General features: G+C 41.6%; 1 protein-coding gene across 1 annotated transcript in view; it reads left to right on the forward strand.

Moving 5' to 3' along the window:
• The window catches only part of RPL21 (ribosomal protein L21), an 11510-nt gene extending 5110 nt beyond the window's left edge, over positions 1-6400 (forward strand). Inside the window, exon 7 of the mRNA XM_006891593.1 lies at positions 6389-6400. The gene's annotated coding sequence lies outside the window, so the exon portion shown is untranslated. The remainder of the gene's footprint in view (positions 1-6388) is intronic.
• Positions 6401-6582: the final 182 nt, after the last annotated feature.

Consider the following 6582-nt stretch of genomic DNA (forward strand, 5'->3'; position numbering starts at 1 on the left):
TTGAGCCTCAGTCCATACTGAAGCCTGCAGTCCTTGACCCTCTGCAGCAAATGCATGAGGTGGTCCTCAGTTTCAGGGAGCAGGGTTGTGTCATCTGCATAACGCAAATTGTTGATAGATTTTTCATCAATCCTAAGGCCACGCTTCTAATAGAGCCCGGCCTCTCGAATAATCTGCTCTGTGTTCATTATTGAGCCACCTTATTTGGCCCTTAGAACCAATTTATTGCTAACTCTCCAGCAAATTTCCAAGGCTGTTAGTTACTTGGGAAGAGATTACCTCTCTTCCAAGGAGCCACAGGTGAATTCAAGCTAGCAGAGAACTAACTACCTTTGAGTTAGGTTAACACATGTATTCAGGAAGTGGCAAAGGTAAAACATTTAACAGGTTAAAGAAGGAATTGGCCATATTTTGAGATGAAAACAGACTTGTGTTAATGAATTTTAAGATGAGTTATTGTCAAAAACCTGTCCTGTACCCTTGGAGTCCTTTCTGCCTCTTCTGTTACCAACTCCATTTCCCGTGCCATTTGTACTTTATTACACTTTAATAATTGACCATGTTCTTCTCCATTGTATCTAATTTGCTATAAAAAATAAGAGGGGTATCCTGGGCTCAAGTCAGATGATGACAACACAAGATAAGGCAGGATTCAGATCTGTTCATAGGATCGTGGTTGAGTCCATGTAACATGATTGATAACCCATTTAGGTTGATAGTCCATTTAGAGTCATGTCCTTGTGGTGTAGAATCGGCTCCTAACTTTCTGTGAAGATTCAGAGCCTTGGAAACCTTTATGGAGCTGTACAGGATCATCACTAAGTTGATACCCAGGGTAGCTGTTAAGAGCCAGCAAGTGACTCTGAATGGACCCTCATCCCTCGCCTTAGAGGCTTTGGCATGTCAAGAGAGGCCAGTACTTGAAAAAAGACATTAGACCAGGAAAGATAGAAGATGACCCTCAAAAAGATGAATTGACAGAATTAGTTTGAACGTTTCCAGATCTTAAGAATGATGCAGCATCAGTTAATGGAGTTGTGACTAAGCACACCGAACAATTGGGAAGGGAGAGGGCACATGATTGAGTGCTGGGATTCTTGCCCTTCAGATAGTGCCACTCACTGATCTCTTCCTTAGAAGTGTGCATGTTAAGATGCTCAACAGATTGAGTACTGCTTTTAGACTAGGAGGCAGAAAGGCCAGGAGCTTTGGCTTTGAAAGTAATTCGCATAAAACCAAAACCTTAAACTTTTTTTGTTGTTAGGTGCTGTGGAGTCAGGTACGACCCTATGAACAAAAGATCTGAGTGTAGTCTGTCTTGCGCCATCCTCACACTTCCCAACACCTGAGCCCATTGCAGCACTCATTCACTGTGTCATTCCACCTGTTTGAGGGTCTACCTCTCCTTTGCCAACCTTCCACCCTTCCCAACATCACTTACCTTTTTAAGGAGTAGTACCTCCTAGTAACATGTCCAAAGTATATGAGGGGTAGCCTCATCATCCTTGCATTCAGAGAGCACTCTGGCTGCACCCTCTCCAAGACTGTTCTGGCCGTCCATGGGATGTTCAGTGCTCTTGTCCAACACCACAGCTCAAAGGTGAATATTTTCCTGTCATCCTTATTCATTATCCAGGTCTCAGATGAAAGATTATGGCCTTGAATTAGATGCACCTTAGTCCTCAAACTCACATTGCTACTCAATAATTTGGAAAGGTCCCTATCTGCAGATTTTCCCATTGCAATGTGTCCTTATTTCCCAACTGCTCATACAAAATTAGACTGGTCAGTGAAAATAATATAAAAATACTGCCTGTTCAGAACTTAGTAGGAGCTGTAATTATAAATGTAACAACAAGAGGCCCTTTCCCTTGTAACTTGCAGGGCATCATCTTCTGTTCACACTCGAAATCATAAAGACCCTGCAGAACAGAAGAATCTCCCTTAGGGTTTTCAAGGCCATCATCTTCACAGAAGCAGGTGATCTCATCCTCCCTCAAGGACTTGAGGATTTGAATCACCAACCTTTTTGTTAGCAGCTATGTACTTTACCATGTACCCTGGAGTTCCTTGTTTTCAGGGAAGCTTCATCCCAAGAAATGGATACAATTTTTAAAAATTTTTTATTATTTTTGTACCTTCGCATCAGATGTGACTGGTGCAGGGGAAGATTGCTCCTCCTCCAGCAGAGCATCTGGTGGATTTGAACCATAAATTTTTTTTAAAGTTATTTCCTTTAAATATGTGGCACCTTCACCCCCATAACAAAGATTGCAAAAAAAACACTGCCATCAGTCAATTCAGGCAAGAGCCCTGTAAGTACAGTAGAACTTCCCAGAGAGTTTATAAGGCTGTAATGTTTTCCCTGCTAAAGAAATTCTTGGACAGTACTTAAGTTAATAAATTCTGGATGATACCCAAAGACTACTTGTCTATAAGATCTAAATCAACAAAAGAGCAATTTTAAAAATAATTGAAATCTGTCATTGCTGTAGAGTAAGAATCCACTTGTAGCAGACACCATTGAGTTTTTGAGCCTGTAAATCTCACTGGTGGAAATGACCTTTCTTGTGGATTGGCTGGTGGATTTGAAACAGGCAAAGACATACTGCTAGGGGCTATTCCTTGGAGAGAGACATCATGTTTGGGGACGTGGAGGGGCAGCAAAAGACAGACCAACCACAGATGGATTAATAAAAGGTGCTTTAGCCATGTGCTCAAGTGTCAGGAACTGAGGAGGGACAAGGTTCAGATACGTTGTTCATAGGGTGGTTTTGTATTTGACTCAACAGTACCTAACAGAGATGTCCCTTGGATCAGGCCAGTTTAGGAATTTTGGTTTCCACGTACTATTTTAGTCTGTAAAAACATTTTGTACAGCAAGGGAAGTGGCAGGTTGGTTACAAACATGTTACAGATCAATTAAAATAACCATTGCTTTATCTGAAACAAAGCTCCCAATCTGATTCCTGGAGTTTATTTTCTCCTGACTGAATCTTAAAAAAAAAGTGCAAATTCCTCTAACAACAACTGATCCCACTGGTCTGGTGGCATAGCCTAAAGCTTGTCGCAGTGCTTCAACCAAGAGGGTATGCATCTCCAGTGGCTCAAGTCCAGCAGCAGCTTTGAAGGAGAAAGGTGCATCATCTCCTCCCATTAAGGTTTCCAGCCTTGGAAACCTGACAGAAGGTGAGTGCGAGCTGACATCTACTCAAAAGCGTTGTGTTTGTTTCTTTGAGTCTCTCTAAAGCATTGTCTAATTCAGAAGGGATTCCTAGGCACTAATTTTTACCAAGACTCAGGGTGCAAAAAAAATTTGAAGTATGTTAGCCCAGCTTCTATGAAAGCCAGAAATTGGAAAAGTGAAGCTCAAACGCAAGAGCCATATATCCCAATTTGCCGAAAACACCAAGGAAACTACTTGATTTTCTCATAGTAGTTCAAACCACCAACCTTTTTGTTAGTGGCTGAGTACTTTGACCACTGTACCACCAGGTCTCCTTTTCTCTGTACTTGGAAAAAAATGATAAAATATGCACAAACGCTAAAATAGCAAGGAAATGGCTGATGTGCTGTTCTAATCGTTTTTGGATAATCTTCAGTAGAATCTTGCTTGCATGTGAAATCAATGACACTGTTCTGTAGTTTCCACACTCAGTTGGGTCACCTTTCTTTGGAATGGGAACAAATATAGAACTCTTCCAGTCAGTTGGCCAAGTGGTTGTTCTCCAGATTTCTTGGCACAACTTGGTGAGCACCTTCAGGGCAACATCTGTTATCTGAAATACTTCAATTGGTATACCATGTAACTTAAAGATGTCAATATATGGAGAGATTTCTCTCTAAGAAAGAGCTCTCAAGCTTATAAAGGCTGACTAGTCAAATAACAAGTTGAAAGCTTGTGCATCACTTGGCCGAAGGTGTTGACAAACTAAGTGGGCATGTCAGAAGGTAGATTGCTGGTTCACAGACAACACGGATGGGCCCTGAATCAGGCAGAATGCCAGGCTACTGGTGCAAGTCTAGAGAATCAGAGGTCAGATGATGGTGAGCCAGATGCAAGATCTATTTAAAGCATATGCCCAGAGAGCTTTGCCAAAACATCCTTAAATAATGTATGCAGGCCACACCTCAGGGAACCTTCCTTTCAACTGATTGGCTGCTCATATCTGACTACCACAGAGGTGATTGGCTTTAGGTCCTCTCATGAGGAATGACTTTCTCATTACCTGACTCCTAGACCACCAAATCATGACCCAAGCAAGCAGACGCACAATCTGAATTTATCTGAACTTCAGTGTTTAATTTTTTCCTTTATTTTAACCTGTGAAATGGTGAAGTAGATATTAATATATAACAATATAAAATACAATTTTCAAACTCATGGCCGTTGAGTGGGAAGCAACCCGTATCTGACCTTCCAGCAGATTTTCAGAGACACGGGAGGAGATTGCCTATCTTCCTCCCTTGGAACAGTTGGTGGGTTTGAACTGCCTACATTTGAGTTGGCAGTATAACTCTTTACCTATTATGAGGCAGTCTGCTTCTGTAAAGTTTAAAACCAAGAATCCCTCTTATTGCTGTCAAGTCAGAACTGACAAATAGCTGACCCTCCCTCCATTGGGTTTCCAAAGTCGTAAATCATGTAGGGAGAGATTGCCCATCTTGCTCCTAAACAGTAGATTCGAACTTCCTGAAAGATGTGGCCTTTCAGTTAGCAGGGGAACAGGGCTGTTTTACTCTTCTGTTCTGACCTACCAGGCTGTTCTAAATCAGAATTTATTTAATGGCTATGGGTTTTGATTATAGTAGCAAAGTTGACAATCAAATCTGAACCTGAATCTGCTGTGTCTTGGATTGAATTGTGTCCCCACAATGGACTTGAACATGACAGAGATCGTGAAGACAGTGCAGGATAGGGCAAGTTTCAGATCTCTTGTACGTAGGGACACTATTAGTCACAGTGACCTGGACAGCACCTACTAACAACAAAATATGTGTATGTAATGATGTAATTGGGAGCTTTGGTGGCCTAGTCTATAGGGAGTTGCACTGCTAAACCTGAAAAACAGACCTCTGTGGTGGTTGGAATCCAGCTCTGTGGGAGAATGATGGACAGCCTCCTCCTGTGTGACTTCCAGCCTCAGAAACCCAATGTAGAGTCAGTTTCCACTCATTACATGGCAGTGACTTGCCACCTTTGGATCAACTCCCTACTAACTAGGCCACCAGAGATCTCTAAACATGGAATGTATCACCCTTAGTCCCTTCATAGTCCTGAGCCAATGTAAGAGGAGTTCCCCTGGAACACCTTTTATTTCTTGTGAGAAAAACTAGTAGCTAAGGGAAAATCTCTGTTACCATCAAGAAAGAAGACCAGGAGTGGATCATGTTCTTCTGATCCAGGTCCCTGTGCTGGGAAAATTCTCTACACAAGGGGTAAGGGTGGGATTGGGCGGCGTGGGGTTTATGCAGAAAGTCAAGACAGATGGAGATCAAAAGGTCATTACAAAAATGGAGGAGAACACCAAAATAGATGACAGGAGAGACTGAAAACTACACAATAGGATCAGGAAGCCTAAACAAAGGAGAAACAGAAATAGATGAACAGAAGATTTCAAAGAGCAGCTTGAGAAGACAAAGTAAGAACTGAAAAATAAATATAAGCTTAGAGTTGCAATATTGAGAGATGCTATGGGCAAAATCTTAAATGATCCAGGAAGCATCAAAAGAAGATGGAAGGAATACAACACAGTCACTATACCAAAAAGAACTGGTTGACACTGAAAAAATTCAGGAAGTACCATATGAACAAAAGCCAAAGATAGTGAAAGAATTTCAAGCTGCACTGAAGGCATTGGTGAAAAATAAGGTCCCCAAAACAAGGAGATATCAATTGATGTGTTTCAACTAATAGATGCTTCCCTGGATGTGCTTACATTTTATGCCAGGAAATTTGGAGGACAGCTACTTGGTTGGCTGGCTGGAAGAGATTTCTATTTGTCTACATTCTCATGAAAGGTGATCCAACAGAATGTGAAAATTATTGAGCAATATCATTAATATCATATGCAAGCAAAGTATAACTAAAGGTCATTAACACGTTGCCACACACTTTTAAAATTGATGACCATGCTTAGAAACACATTTGCCGTCATTTGCAGCAACGTGTTTAGAAATGGCTAGAACAATACATTAACAAAAAATTACCAAACGTTCAAGCAGAGTTTAGAAGAGACCATGCTGGGGAGCTCTGGTGGCCTAGTGGCAAGAAGGTGCAACTACAATCCCAGAGGTGCACGGTTCGAATCCACCAGATGCTCTGCCGGGGAAGGAGGGGCAATCTCCTCCTGTACCAGTCAGATCTGATTTGACGGTACACGCACACAAAAATAATAAAGTGAAAAAAAAAAAGAAGAGACCATGCTACCACGGATATTATTGCTGATGTCAGATGGATCCTGGCTGAAAGCAAAGAATGTCAGAAGAATGTTGTCGTTATGTGCTGTTGAGTTGCCTGTGACCCATAACAACCCAATGTATAGCAACTCTGAACCCTTTCCTGTCCTGAGCCAGTCTCAC

This window comes from Elephantulus edwardii, unplaced genomic scaffold, assembly GCF_000299155.1.
Source record: "Elephantulus edwardii isolate Elephantulus edwardi_28Jun2011 unplaced genomic scaffold, EleEdw1.0 scaffold00101, whole genome shotgun sequence".
NCBI classification, from domain to species: Eukaryota; Metazoa; Chordata; class Mammalia; order Macroscelidea; family Macroscelididae; genus Elephantulus; species Elephantulus edwardii.